Below are 14,344 nucleotides of genomic sequence, written 5' to 3'. Positions count from 1 at the left end.
TAAGCTTATTTGTTTCAATTTTTATTTTCCCAAATTTCAGTGATTCATTCTCATACAATATTCTCTTAAAATTTTTTTTTAATGTTTATTATTTATCTTAGAGAGAGATACAGAGAATGATAGGGGGAGGGGCAGAGAGAGAGGGAGACACAGAATGTGAAGCAGGCTCCAGGCTCTGAGCTGTCAACACAGAGCCCATCTCAGGGCTAGAACCCACAAACCGTGAAATCATAACCTGAGCCAAAGTCAGATGCTCAACCAACCGAGCCACGCAGGCGCCCTCTCATACAATATTCTTAAGTATGTTCTTAAAATTATTTATCTCTGAATTACTTATCTCAAAATTTTTTATCTACACCAAAAGTCAAAAGAGGGGAAATCTAGTGGTGTGAAAAATAATAAAAAAATAATAATTAAATATAAAATAATTGAGTAAATTTATGAATATATTTAAAGAATCGTAATAATTTATAATGGTCATTAAAATTCTGGGTCAATTAGGGGTGTCTGTGTGGCTCAGTCAGCTAAGCATCTGACTTCGGCTCAGGTCATGACCTCATGGTTCATGGATTTAAGCCCTGCATCAGGCTCTGTGCTGACAGCTCAGAGTCTGGGGCCTGCTTTGGATTCTGTCTCTCGCTCTCTTTCTGCCCCTCCCCACTCATGTTCTGTCTCTCAAAAATGAATAAATTCTACAAAACATTTTGAAAAAAAAAATTCTGCATCAATTTTTTTGTTTTTACTATCACTCAATCCTTTATGAAATAACAATGTATTGAACACAATTTGGAAGCACCTTAATTTAAGTAACTTTTTTAAAAAAGATTTTTTTAAAAAAGATCTCTGCCCCTCCTCTGCTTACATTCTCTGTCTCAAAAATGAATAAACATTTATTTTTTTTAAAAAAGAGATATAGATGTATAAGTATAGGTATAAACAAAGATATAGATGAAGGCATAAATACAAGTACAGATATAGATACATCTATACCTATATCTATATACTTATACCTACACACACATCACATATATAATATGAGGGGGGAGGTAGGGAGTGTGTGTGTGTGAGAGACAGAGTGTGTATATCTTTAACATCCAAAATATTTAGGAAAACTTTTTTGATCCTGTCTTCTGTGCATGAGGGCTACCACACTGCCAAACTCCAGGGTGGGGACACTGTACTCTCAAGCAGTACCCAGGGTACTGGCAAACATGTGGCCTTGCCATGTATTTTTGAATGAGATGCAATTATTGGAACTGCTCCTAGAAGATCGTTTGTAATTGTTAAAACTGCATGTGTGTCAAATACATTTTCAGTGTTAAATTTAGCTCTGTCATTCTCAGAGGCATAAAATGCTGCACACCATACCCTTGTCACAGATACACGCTTATGGTTACATAATGGATAGACCATATATATCCTTGTGACTACAAGGATTAGATCATCGGGATGTTGGAACTATGGTCCAGGCTGGGATTTGCACAGCCATACTGCCTACTTGTTTTCTTCTTGATTAGTAAGTTTTACAGAATTTGTTTTTTAGGGGTTGCTAAGTGAATTGTTCCTTTTAAAAACAGTGCATCTTCAGGGAACTTGATGAAATGTTTCAAGAATTCATGGTAAAATCATATATAATACTTATTTGAGGTTCACCAATCACCTGCACTGAAAGGCATTATAAAAGAGTTAAGCTTCTTTTGGTGATAAGAGATAAATAAAATATCTTAGCTCTCGGTTCCAAATGCACAACATGATATGAGCTGGAAAGGAAGGCAGACTCATTGCTTTCTTGCTCCAAATCTCTTCGTTGCTGGCTGCTGTGAAAGAAGTATGTTTTGAGCAGGCAGAAATTGACAGGAATACATAAGCTGTTTTGGCAAACATATTTGCATTTGGCCTTTTCCAGCTGATGCACCAAGAGGATGAAAGCCCCAAATAAATTAACAATCTTTTTTTTTTTTTTTCCCACCTTAAAGTCAATGAAAATATAGGGCAAATTGAAAAAAGATTCAAAAATGAAAAGAAACAATGAGAAAAAGGGATATCTAGGAGAATGAAGAAAACATTAAAGCAAATTAATTTCCACCTGATATGCTGGAAAAATAATTTAACCCTTGTTTATTCAATGCTTACTATATGCTGGGCATTGAGCTGACAATTCAAATACACAGTTCTTGTTCTAATGAAGAGTCTAAGTCACATTAACAAGCACTTATAATGTTATGAATCCTGTATTAATTGTATGAACAAAAAACTAGAAGCACATAGAACCCAGTTAGTCCCTACTCTCCTCTGCTTTGCTGTGTATCTTTCATTGAGCAAGACATTTCTTTCTTTTTTTTTTGTCCTAGTTTTTAATGTTTATTGAGGATTCTTGTCCAAATTTGTCTATATCATGAGGATTACAAACTTTCAACTCTATGGCTCCTTCTAGTGCATTTTGGAAGGGGGAAAAAGTCTCATAATCTCAAAATCCATAATAAAACAATGTTGGAAACTGCCATGAAACACAAAAAAGTGAAAAACACATCTTTTCTTTTTAATCTTTTGTTAAAAATGTTTATTTTTGTGGGAAATAGAGCGTGAGTAAGGGAAGGGCAGAGAGAGAGAGAGAGAGAGAGAGAGAGAGACAGAATCTGAAGCAGGCTCCAGCCTCTGAGCTGTCAGCACAGAGCCCGAGGCGGTCTTGAAGCCACAAGTCGCGAGATCATGACCTGAGCCGAAGTTGGATGCTGAAGCGACTAAGCCACCCAGATGCCTCAAAACACATCTTTTCTAAGAGTCACAGAACTATGAATTCAGGAAGTACACAAAAAAGTAAAAATGAAGCCAACTTATCAAATTCTATGCTTTAAATGTATAGCTTTTTGTGTTGATCACACCTCATTTGAGTGGTTTAAAAAAACAAAAGAATCATGCCAAAGAAAATCATTGTTCTGGCTTAATTCTGAGTTAAGAATATTAACAATAATCTGCCCACAAGGCATGTGGTCTGCTATAAACAATAGATGATTTTATATATACATTTAAAAACCAAATACATAATATATTTCTGATTCAGAAGTAATCTTAAACATTTTTAAGTAGCAGAAACATACATAACAGTTACAAGTGGAAATAATACGGGCAAAGTGCCCTGTGTTTTTATCCCAGAGACACAGCACAGCAGTCTCAGGTTCTTAAGAAAACATCAAAAAATGTTGTTTTTTATATTAACAGTATGTTTTTGGGAGTGGGGAAAGGATAACTGCTTTCCCTTTGGTTTAAAATACTCAACAGTTTAAGGGTGTCTGGATGGCTCAATTGGTTAAGCATCTGACTCCTGATTTTGGCTCAGGTTATGGTCTCATGATTCGTTGGATCAAGCCCCACGTAGGGGTCCACACTGACAGCTGGGAGCCTGCTTGGGATTTTCTCTCTCCTCTCTCTCTCTCTCTCTCTCTCAATAAATAATCAAAGTAAAACATTAACAAATAAAATACTCAGCAGCTTGAAGTCAGGAAACTGAGAAGGTAGCCGCCTCCCAAGAGAATCCCAAGAGAAGGGAGAGCCAACATGGAAACACAGCTGTTTTCCATTTCACCCCTGCCATGATGGTGGCAGCTCAGGCTCCCACTTCAATTTCAGAAGGGTAAACATTTGGTAGTATGAATGACCTTTTATTTTTATTAACTGGAATGAATAATGATTGCTGTAATGCTTTTCCAATTTCAAACATAAGAACCTCTGTACCCCAACCCACGAAGCCTCAGGCCTTGTTGAGGGTCTGAGGATAACACCTGTAACCCACCAGCTTGTGTGTTCTGTAAGCAGGAAGCATGGGAGGTGTGGAGCAGCCTTCCATTCAGCTGTCAGTATACTATGGAGTTGATCATGGTTCCCTTCCCACCATTAATTATAATCACAGCTTGGGGCACCTGGGTGGCTCAATCAGTTGAGCACCCAACTCTTGATTTCGGCTCATGTCGTGATCTCATGAACAGTGAGATCAAGCCTTACATTGGGCTCTGTGCTGACAGCAGGGAGCCCGCTTACGACTCTCTCTTTCCCTCTCTCTCTACTCCTCCCTTACGCCTGCATGCTCACTCTCAAAAATAAATAAAAATAAAAAATTATAATCACAGATGTACCTCTTTTCCTGGTATTATAATCTCATTGAGGCTTTTCATTAATACTTTATTCTTCTGAACACATTTGGGGTACAGCATATTGTCCTCCAGTTGGGGGGGGGGCGGGTAGAAAATTGCAGGCCAGAAGCCAGAAGAGAACACATACTCTCCCGTTTTTCAGGTACTCAGGCTTGTCCATGAAATTGCAGGTGAACCCAACCCTCTGTGTCTTCAGGCAGACTTCTCCCAATGAAACTATCTGACACCATAGGCCTCCTGTGGCTATTCCATTGTCTCCATCTTCCCAGTCCTGGTTGCAGTTCTGGACCAGGAGGTAATCACAGCATCTGGGCCCAACATTGTCACAACAATGGTATGGATTCCCTTCAGGAGGCAGGCACCCCCGACCCTTAGGGGGAGCAACCACTTCAGGGGTGTGCATTCCATCAGAAGATACCTTTTTTCCAGAACTTTCCAGGGACATTTCCCTCTTGTCTGTCTTTGGTCTTCTTTCTGACTGTGAGATTCCTGGCCTCCTTTGTGGTGATAGGAACGTTCTTATTTTGATCAGGGTAAGCATATTCACAGAGTTGCTTACGTGCATCTAATTTCCGGCCTTTGGTGCTCAGCTTTCGCTGTTGGCACCAGGCCCACAGGATGTCTCCACGAAGCAGGCTGGCTGGTGGAACTTCAGAAAGTACTGAAGGAATCAGTACCTTCTTCCAAAGTCTTACTCCTCCATTGCCTTGTGCTGTATTTTCTGAACAGGAAGCTTTATCTTCCACAGATCTTTTTTGTTTGGTCCTATTCACTGAGATTCTTTGTAACTTTAGTTTACTAGAAGCCTGCTATTTTTCTTTGGCTTCTCCTGACACAGGTTGGGATTTGCAAGTCAGATATTCTTCCCCTGACTTCTTCATGGAGTTTTTTATGCCCTTTGCTCTCTCCATATCCAAAGAGAAGTCAAGGGTGACAAAAAAAAAAAAAAAAATTCTTACTTCTGAAATGTGAGCAACACATTTCTTATCCCTGTCCAACTGAATGATGACTAGAAGACAATGTAAAGCTCCCTCCATCTCTCAGTTTAGTGGAGTGAGAAACTTATCTCTGTTCTGTACTCTAAGGAAGATATACAGAATAGAATCATCAAATTAAGCACCCACAGTGGTCAGCAAGAAAATAAATAGAATGGGTATACATCTGTGGGATATTCTAGGAACTCTGTTCAAATGGAGAATATATGTTTCTTCGGAATGCATTCAAACTAAACAACAATGACAACAAAAAGAACTCCTACAGTCAAGAAGTGAGAGATAAACATGTACCAAAACAAAGAAGCAAAAAAGGACAGTTATTAACTAAGTCTCACGTGAATCTTACAGAATAATGTAGGAAGAGACACAACTGACTGAATAGTCAAAAAAGGTGTCAGAGAGGACATGGATCTTTGTTCAGCTTTGACAGATTAGTATTTAGAAGGTTCTAGAGGAACAGGGGATATTTTGATGTGAAAACCATGACTGATAATGTGCACTAACTCAGAGATTGGAATATTCAGGGTTTTTTTCAGACGAGTTTGAGTGGATTGGACAAGAAGGCCCAGAAAAAGCAGCTTGCAATGAGTTAAAAATATCGATTACGTTGAGATTTTATTGAAACTATCAATATAAACTTTAAATTATTAGGAAATGTTGAGGATGTAGGAGCTGGAAGTAATGTAGTTTTGTAAAAGTGACAGCTTGGATATAAAAATGTATTATTTGTCCAGACATTCTCTTTATATTAAATTAAATATTGAATTAACCATATTTAAAAAAATCAAAGCCAGTTAGAGAGATTTAGTGTTTATTATTCTGTACATGGCTATTACAGGCACAAGAGAGCTTGAGCTACAGTAGAAAATTATTTAGCATGGCTTGAAGAAAGTTCTGCCTCAAAGAAAGGAGCTGGAGTAGAAATAGTTGGAGCTGATTTTAGATCTCCAAATATATGACTTTTGTCCTTTAACATGAAAATACATATTATATATGCATAGGCTATATTTCTTCCATGTATAATGGGGATTTCCAGCTTCTAAAATTAAAAGTTAGAAATGTGCCATAGATGTGCATTTAAAAAGGTAGAATTATGTACAGTAATACTGACATATAAAATTTCTTCCACTAAAATGATCTCTTGTTAAAGGCTTTGTGAAAGAGATTATAAAGATGCACTTAGAAATCTTTGTTAAAGGAAAAACTAAAAATTCACAAATAACTTTCCTGGTCATATTTCAAATCTTAGTTTGTCAAAAGAACTTATTCAGCAAATTGGCCTCCAACCCTGAAAGAGCTGCCAAACTCACCATATATAATCTATATGAAAGAAAATTATATTTTTAAAAATTACATTTCTCCTTTTCTATTCCAGGCTCAGAAGTGAAAGTATAAATAGTCTCACATATACTGATTTATTAAGATCCAGATGTGGTTTTCTTTCCAACCTGGTCGACGCTGTCCACGATTAAATGAAAAACAAATAAATTATATTAATTAGGAATGAAAACTAATTGAAGGGATACACGAGAATCTAAAAATGTAATATCAAGAGCAAATACTCGCAGAGGTTCAATTTAATTGAAGACTTAAAAGCCAAGCAATGAATCTATTCTGAGTGTTGGCTGCTCTGCTCGATCTCTACCATTACCACCTGGTCCACGCATCAGTTTAGCATCCTCACCTGGACTATGCAGATAGCTCCCTAATGGTCTGAAGGCTGCCTTCCTTGTTCTTCTATGATCCATCTCCTACACAGCTGCCTCTCGGTGCTCCCGCCACAGGAACTTCTTTCCGTTACTGAAACATGTGAATCTCCTTTGGGTGAAGGGCCTGCTGTTCCTCTGCTGGGGGGCTCTGCTACCTGCTCATAGCCTCGGTTGCTTTTTGTCATCTGGTCTCTGCTCATAGATCACCACCTCTGCAAGCCATATTTGCATACTTAAATTGCTCCTAACCCAACTCACACTCACATTGTTCATAATCTTCATAAGACTTAATTTTTTTTTTCGTAGACTCATTTTTATTCAGGGAAAAAAAAAAAAAAAAAAAAAAAAAAAGTTTTCCAACCACACACAGGAGGGGTGAGGGGAGGGGGAGGTGTGTGTGCATCCAGCCCCAGCCCCAGCCCCTAGCCCGCGCGGTTTTGGCAGCAATAACGGATGTGGGGTAATGCCCCCTGCCAAATAAAAATGATGTATGTTCTGCATGGGAAGGAGACGGGTGGAAAATCAGTGGGGAGTAGTTGGGGAAAGGGACAGAGAGGTCAGCACTGGGAACATGGCAGGTGGGAGGCCATTTCATAACATTTCTTGTTGATCACACCACAGGGGACACCTTCTTTGCCCATCAGCACGACTGGCGTCTTGGCAGTCGTGGTGATAGTGGCTCTGAAAGTGAGAGCTCCACCAGCCCTTCCGGTAGGAAGATCCACGGTAAATTCCCCGTTCTGCAGCAGCGAGTCCTGGATAACAATATTTTTGGCCCCCAAGTGTCAGCTCATTCACGAAGAAAACTTGACCTGTCTTTTCCAACTAGGACACCAACCTCAGCTGGCATGATGCTGATCACGGTTTTCCCTGGGACTGAGGGCAGATAGAAGGCGAGTCCTTATAGCACACAATGGCCGCATCCTGGCAGGTGCCGACTGCCCCGAGGTTGTGGGGGGAAGATGTTCCACCCGGTGGGGGCGCTGCTGCTGGGGCCGCGGGCTACAGGCAGCGGAGGCGGACCGCTTGGGGCACGCATCTCGGCTCTGCCAGCAGATGTAATTTTTTATGTCTATTTTCCCTTGAGTGAATTATAAGCTCCATGAGGGCAGGGTTTTCTCTGTATTATTTACTACTATGGTTCCAGGGTCTACAAAGGTACTGGCATGTAATAGACTCTCAACACTTTCCAAATAAAGGAACAAGCTTTTTCAGGACCATCTTAGAAAAGTGAGTATTTTTGTAAGATTTAAATAGTTCACTGATTCTGAATACTGTTAATCAAATTTTTAAATTTGGAAGATACAAAGCACAACTGGGGCTGTCTTTCATCACTTCTTTTGACCTTAGAGTGTGCAGAAGCATAAAAAAAATATTAATAATGGTGATTATCATTAACACATTAAATGACTTAAACATAATTGCAGTGTTATGAATAGGTTTAAATAAGAATTAAATCGTTTTTTCATGTTTTAAATATCTCTGTTAATAAAATCCTGGTAACTATGAAAAAAGTAAAATGCTCTCTTTCATTCTTTTTTTCTAATTTATGTTTGTATAATTAAATGTTACTTTCCTATTTGCATGCTAAGTTTTATTTGGGTGTAAAATATAGTGACCCTGCTTCATTTGATTACATATTTCCTACTTAACCTATTTTAGAAAATCCATTCTAAATGACTTAAGAATATCTAATACAATGAATGTAATTAATATTTATTTGGTAAGTCAAAGAAATCTTTTTCAGGCACTTCTGAGAGAAAATCTCTACTCTTTTTTTTTTTTTTTATTAATGGTCTGTATTGGACAATTTGTTAAAAAACAGAAAGTGAATAGATACTTTTAGGAAGGTCAACAAGAACAGAAGACATGTATTAAGGCTACAGGGGATATAAAATATGTTTCTTTGAGTGAGACCTGGCAGTTTTAAATATTTGTATCCCCAAAACCCCAAACATTTATAGTCAAATGGATTATCTATGTGATGCTTGTAACTCTCTTCATTTTTCAAGTAGTTCACAATTTTAAACACTGTGATGAAATATTTCAAACACTAGCATTTTTAGAGCATAAAATGTAGAAATACAAATTATTTGTTGTGTCAGTGACTTTTCAATTTTCAAGACTGCAAATTCTCTCAAAGTTGGGGATGCTGGAACCTTGAGGATACTGTCACCACTCAATATCAGCATATATTCCATGTGTGTTCAATAGAACTCCCTCTGCTTGTTTTTAATAAAACCTTTAGACAATCTCTCAAATGTCTACTTTGCATTTCATATGCTTCCTCAACGTTAGCTCATTAATCTAGACTTTCTGACAAGTTATAGACAAGTGATTCTATTATTCCCAGTACAAAAATCCACAGTAAAAAATTAGCATTAAGTTGCTTGCTATTGAAAGTTATAGAAACTATGACGATGTTAAATAATATTATGGATAATAAAGTTAGGGATGTAGACCAGATGCCATTTTTCCCTTTCCCCATCCTATACTAATATGATCAAAATGATCAAGATTTCACTTTCACAGGAACACTTCCTTTTACAGGTAGAAAAGAAATGGAAAACTTTGAAAAGATAACTGAGCAAGTAGTTAAACAGGCATCCTTCTCTTCCTCTTTCCCATTCTCTCCCTCAAATCCTTTTTGCTTGTTTTTTTTTTCATCAGCTTATTGACACTTATCTTTTTGAGAATCAGTATAATAGGATTAATTTGATTAAGAGTTGATATTGACTATTCACTAAATATATGACCTCAAACAACTTAGTCATTTTTATTATTTTAAGTAATCTCTACACCCAGAGTGGGGCTAGAAACTACAACCCCGAGATCACATGCTCCACTGACTGAGCTAGTCAGACGCCCTTAATCTTCTGTGCTCCAGTTTATCATCTATAAAATGAGGACAACACTAGTTATCTCTTAATTAAATTCTAGTATAAATCAAATGGATTAACACATTCAAGTTTTCATAATCATGCCCAGCACATAGTGAGTGTTCAATAATTGCTAATAATTGAAGCTAGAAATAGTGGTATTGGTAGTAATAGTAGTAATAATAAGCAGTAATAATAAGTACTAGTAGTAGAAGTGGTGGATGCCTACTATGTTTAAGAATTGTGCTAGTTACTCTACGTATAGTGGCAAATCAAGCAAACAAGACAATTCTTGTGTCAGTCTAGATATTTTCTGGTAACCTGTCTTCAGTTTCCTTAATTCTCTCTTCAGCTGTGTCCCTTTGATTATCATATCCACTTAACTTGTTCTTAGCTTTCTATCTTGGATTTTCCAGTTACATGCTTTTAACTTTTTCCTCATAGATTGTCATTCTCTGCCAAAATTCTCCTTCTCATTGTCTGTTTTATTGAACATTTTAGTCACACTTGTTTTAATATTCCCACTTAATAACTCCAAACTGCTGGGCTAATTGTCATTAAGTACTGGAAAATTTTAATAAAATTTTATAAAGATTATTAGAAGTTCTATATCATGTTATTTTTCTCTAGAAGGGAAAAACTTCCAGTTTTTGAACTCCTCTAGGCCTGGCTTGTTTTATGAGGCCTTTCTATCTTAGCAGGTGTGATGCCCAATTTCTGTCTCTGCAGTCTAGTGGAACCACTAGAAAAGATTCATCTTTTCAGTCCCCTCTCCACATTTGGAACGAACAGATGCATCTAGAGGGAAAAAGGAGTTAAGTGCCATGCTCCTCTCTCTGTGTTTCCCTCCTACCTACCCTCTCAGATTTTGATTGTATGGAGAACCCTCAGACTCCTTAGAATAGTTAAGTTGTTAGTATTGGTCTGATACAATCTCACTCAACACATTCAGAAAGATAAGTGATTTCTAAAAAAGTTGGTAAACTTCATATATTTTTAAATTTTATTTTTTTTAATTTACATCCAAATTAGTTAGCATATAGTGCAACAATGATTTCAGGAGTATATTCCTTAATGCCCCTTACCTATTTGGCTCTTCCCCCCCTCCCATACCCCCTCCAGTAACCCTCTGTTCTCCATATTTATGAGTCTCTTATGCTTTGTCCCCCTCCCTGTTTTTATATTATTTTTGTTTCCCTTCCCTTATGTTTGAACATCTGTTTTGTCTCTTAAACTCCTAGTATTAGTGAATTCATATATTTGTCTTTCTCTAATTTCACTGAGCATAATACCCTCTAGTTCCATCCACGTAGTTGCAAATGGCAAGATTTCTGAGTAATACTCCACTGTATATATATATATATACCCACACCTTCTTTACCCATTCATCCATCGATGGACATTTGGGCTCTTTCCATACTTTGGTTATTGCTGATAGTGCTTCTATAAACATTGGGGTGCATGTGTCCTTTTGAAACAGCACACCTGTATCCTTTGGATAAATACCTGATAATTCAATTGCTGGGTCATAGGGTAATTCTATTTTTAGTTTTTTTTTGAGGACCCTACATACTGTTTTCCAGAGTGGCTGCACCAGTTTACATTTCCAGGGAAACTTCATATTTTTAAGAATGAGAAAATTAAAATAGTAAAATTATTTCCACTAAAAGTGTCTGAGAATTCCTTATGTAAGAGTGAAACTTAGATTTACACAAAAACTGCCTTTATTATCAAAGATGGAGTGTATGAATTCAAATGAGTAAAGTATTTGAGACAGCTTATGACCAAGCCTATAATTATCCTCTTGGGGGAAATCAACTTTTTCAGTCTTAATTTCTCTATGAATTACGATTATTTGATAAATGAGAAAAACACTGTGCTCCCCAGAAGGAGGGTGCAATATAAAACAAAGCATCTATCTAAAGGATTGCTATATTGGGCAATATGAAGACTTATGGTGATACAAATGTAAAATGATTCTATATTATTGGTCTGTGCCACCAATTGTGATATGTAAAATCTCTGTGCCCTCAGTATGCAATCACATTTTTCAGATCTAATGACTTTCTGTGCAATTTTAATTATTTAGGAGTCCTAATTAACTCAGTTATCCCTCCATTTCATATCTGTTTTAATTATATTTCTTTTCTTCTTTCATGGTTTGGAAAGGTAGTGGTCTTGTTCACTCCTTTCATCCTTCTTTTGGTTCTAGGTTCTCAGATACTGGTGCCATAAAGCAGAATTTTTGGCAAAGTGTCATTGTCAATATCCTTTATGTAGCAGGCATTCAAAAGCTACTTCTGTCAGTGGGTACATGCACTGCTAAAACCCACTACATGATTCTCTGACTGGAGACATCTAGCTCAGTATGAACCTCTTTGCCAGCCTCTTACTTTGACTCTCATCATTTGATGCATATTCCACGCTTCTTACTCTGTCAGCTCACATCAAATGGATCAAGTGGGTTGAGGCAACAGCAAGGCGTATCGATTACAGCTATATTCTGCAATTGCACTTCACCCATACAAAATTTCACCCTTGTCACCTCCTGTTGGGAGAGGAGTATGTGTGCAGGTTGTTCACTGACATCCCTTCTTTACATCTGGCCATCTCTGTCTAAATCTTTTTGCTGCTAAATAAGCACAGGAAACAGGTTAGCACGTCTGCATTAGTGAATGTTCAAATTAACGACACCAGTTTCCCCTTTTTGCAAATACTTCCAATTCCTATCGGTGGCTCTTGGAAGCCTTCTCACTTTGGCTTTAGGGTAAGGCATCTCCCATGGGGATCAGGAAGGAAAACACACAGCTCTCCATTGGCACAAGTCCCACAGTTCTCCTTTTTTTTTCCTTCTCCCCTGTCATTTGCTTATTCAGGTGGCCAAAAAGGGTGTGGAAAAATTAAGTTGATATCTAAGTATACCAAAGCCTGTTCAATCATTTTTTAGTAAGTTCTTATAAAGTTATGATCCAAATTCTTTGCAGCTTTCTTTAAAATACAGGTTGCAGGGCACCTGGGTGACTCAGTGGTTAAGTGTCCGACTCTTGATTTCGGCTCAGATCATGATCTCATGGTCATGAGATTGAGCCCTGCATCAGGCATAGAGCCTGCTTAAAATTCTCTCTCTTCCCTCCCTCTGTACCTTCCCTGCTCACTCACATGTGCTCTCTCCTTCTCTAAAACAAACAAATAAAATAAAATAACATAAAATAAAATAAAATGAAATAAAATGAAATAAAATAAAATACAGGTTGTATTTACATACTCCTCAGCTTCTCAATTTTGTGTCTCATACATATTGGGCTGCCATCTTAGGCGTGGCATCAGCGAGAATGGGGGTGTGTAGATTATATAGAAATTTATAGGCTAGTCTATGTACTTTGCCATTTAGAGTGAGACAGGAAGCCACCTGAGGTTGTGAGTAAAGACGCATCATCTGGGCTGATGGCTCGGAGCCTGGAGCCTGTTTCCGATTCTGTGTCTCCCTCTCTCTCTCTGCCCCTCCCCCATTCATGCTCTGTCTCTCTCTCTCTCCCAAAAATAAATAAAAAACGTTGGAAAAAAAAATTAAAAAAAAAAAAAAGACGCATCATGATTTGACTTCCTTTTAAAGGTTTTCCTTTTTAAATGGCTGCCATATTAGGAATAGACTACAGAGAAGCAAGAACAGAGCCAGAAGGGGCAGTAGGAGCTAATACAATAATCTTTACTCATCACTCTCATTTTGTCAAGGAGGAAAATGTGAGAAGCTCTGTAATAGGTCATGTCTCAGGTTCAGTTGGCCAAGATTGAGTTATTTGCTGACTCTCAAGCTGCAAGCACATCCAGGAAAGGAAGTATCATTTTCAGTGAGTATTATAGGGGATAGGCTCCTCTGGCCAGAAAAATGGGAGGAATGGCTGTTGATTGGGTAATCGATAATGTTTTTCATGGTGGACTAAGAGCATTAAAATGTTTTGAAGCTTTTAATGAGAATATTACATTGATAAAGTTTTATTTTAGAATAGCTTTTCTAAATACTTAGAAAATAAACCAAAGAAGAGGAAGACTAGAAGCATGGAATCTAATTAGATGCTATTTCCATAATCAAGATAAGACATGGTAGTCTATGATAGTGACCTGGGAATGATTGATGGTGAGAAGCGAGGGTAATGGAGAGGAGGCATCAATGGTGTGCTCAGACTAGATAGTGCTGCCATTCTTTGAAATCTATACTTTTTAAAAAAGGGGATTGCGTTTAGGAACAAAATTAGTTTATTTTTGGATATGCTGTGTTTAAGATGTGTTTGAAAAAATCTAAACAATTATGTACAGTAGACAGAGTCTGAATGATAGGAAATATATCAAAGCTCAAACTATATATTTTAAGATTACACACACATGATTATGTTCAAAGTATAAAGAAAACATTAATTGAGAAAAAAATGGGATTAGAGCAAGATGATCTTCTGAACATATACTTTTATTCTCTCCTGCTCTGCATACAATGAGATGAGAGTGAGAGAGAGAGAGAGATATATATAAATAGCAGATAGAAATTTAAAATAATAACATTTGAAGGAGAAATATTAACAATGGGCTTGAAATGTTTAGTCTCAGAATATAAAGAATAT

At 37.4% G+C, this 14,344-nt stretch overlaps 1 pseudogene; it reads right to left on the bottom strand.

Moving 5' to 3' along the window:
- Positions 1-7,409: 7,409 nt before the first annotated feature.
- On the bottom strand, positions 7,410-13,041 carry LOC122201281 (annotated as a pseudogene).
- Positions 13,042-14,344: the final 1,303 nt, after the last annotated feature.

The sequence above is a fragment of the Panthera leo genome, chromosome D1 (assembly GCF_018350215.1).
Source record: "Panthera leo isolate Ple1 chromosome D1, P.leo_Ple1_pat1.1, whole genome shotgun sequence".
In the NCBI taxonomy this organism is placed as follows: domain Eukaryota; kingdom Metazoa; phylum Chordata; class Mammalia; order Carnivora; family Felidae; genus Panthera; species Panthera leo.
The sequence above is the reverse complement of the archived record's forward strand: the minus strand, read 5'-3'. Positions and strand labels throughout refer to the sequence as shown.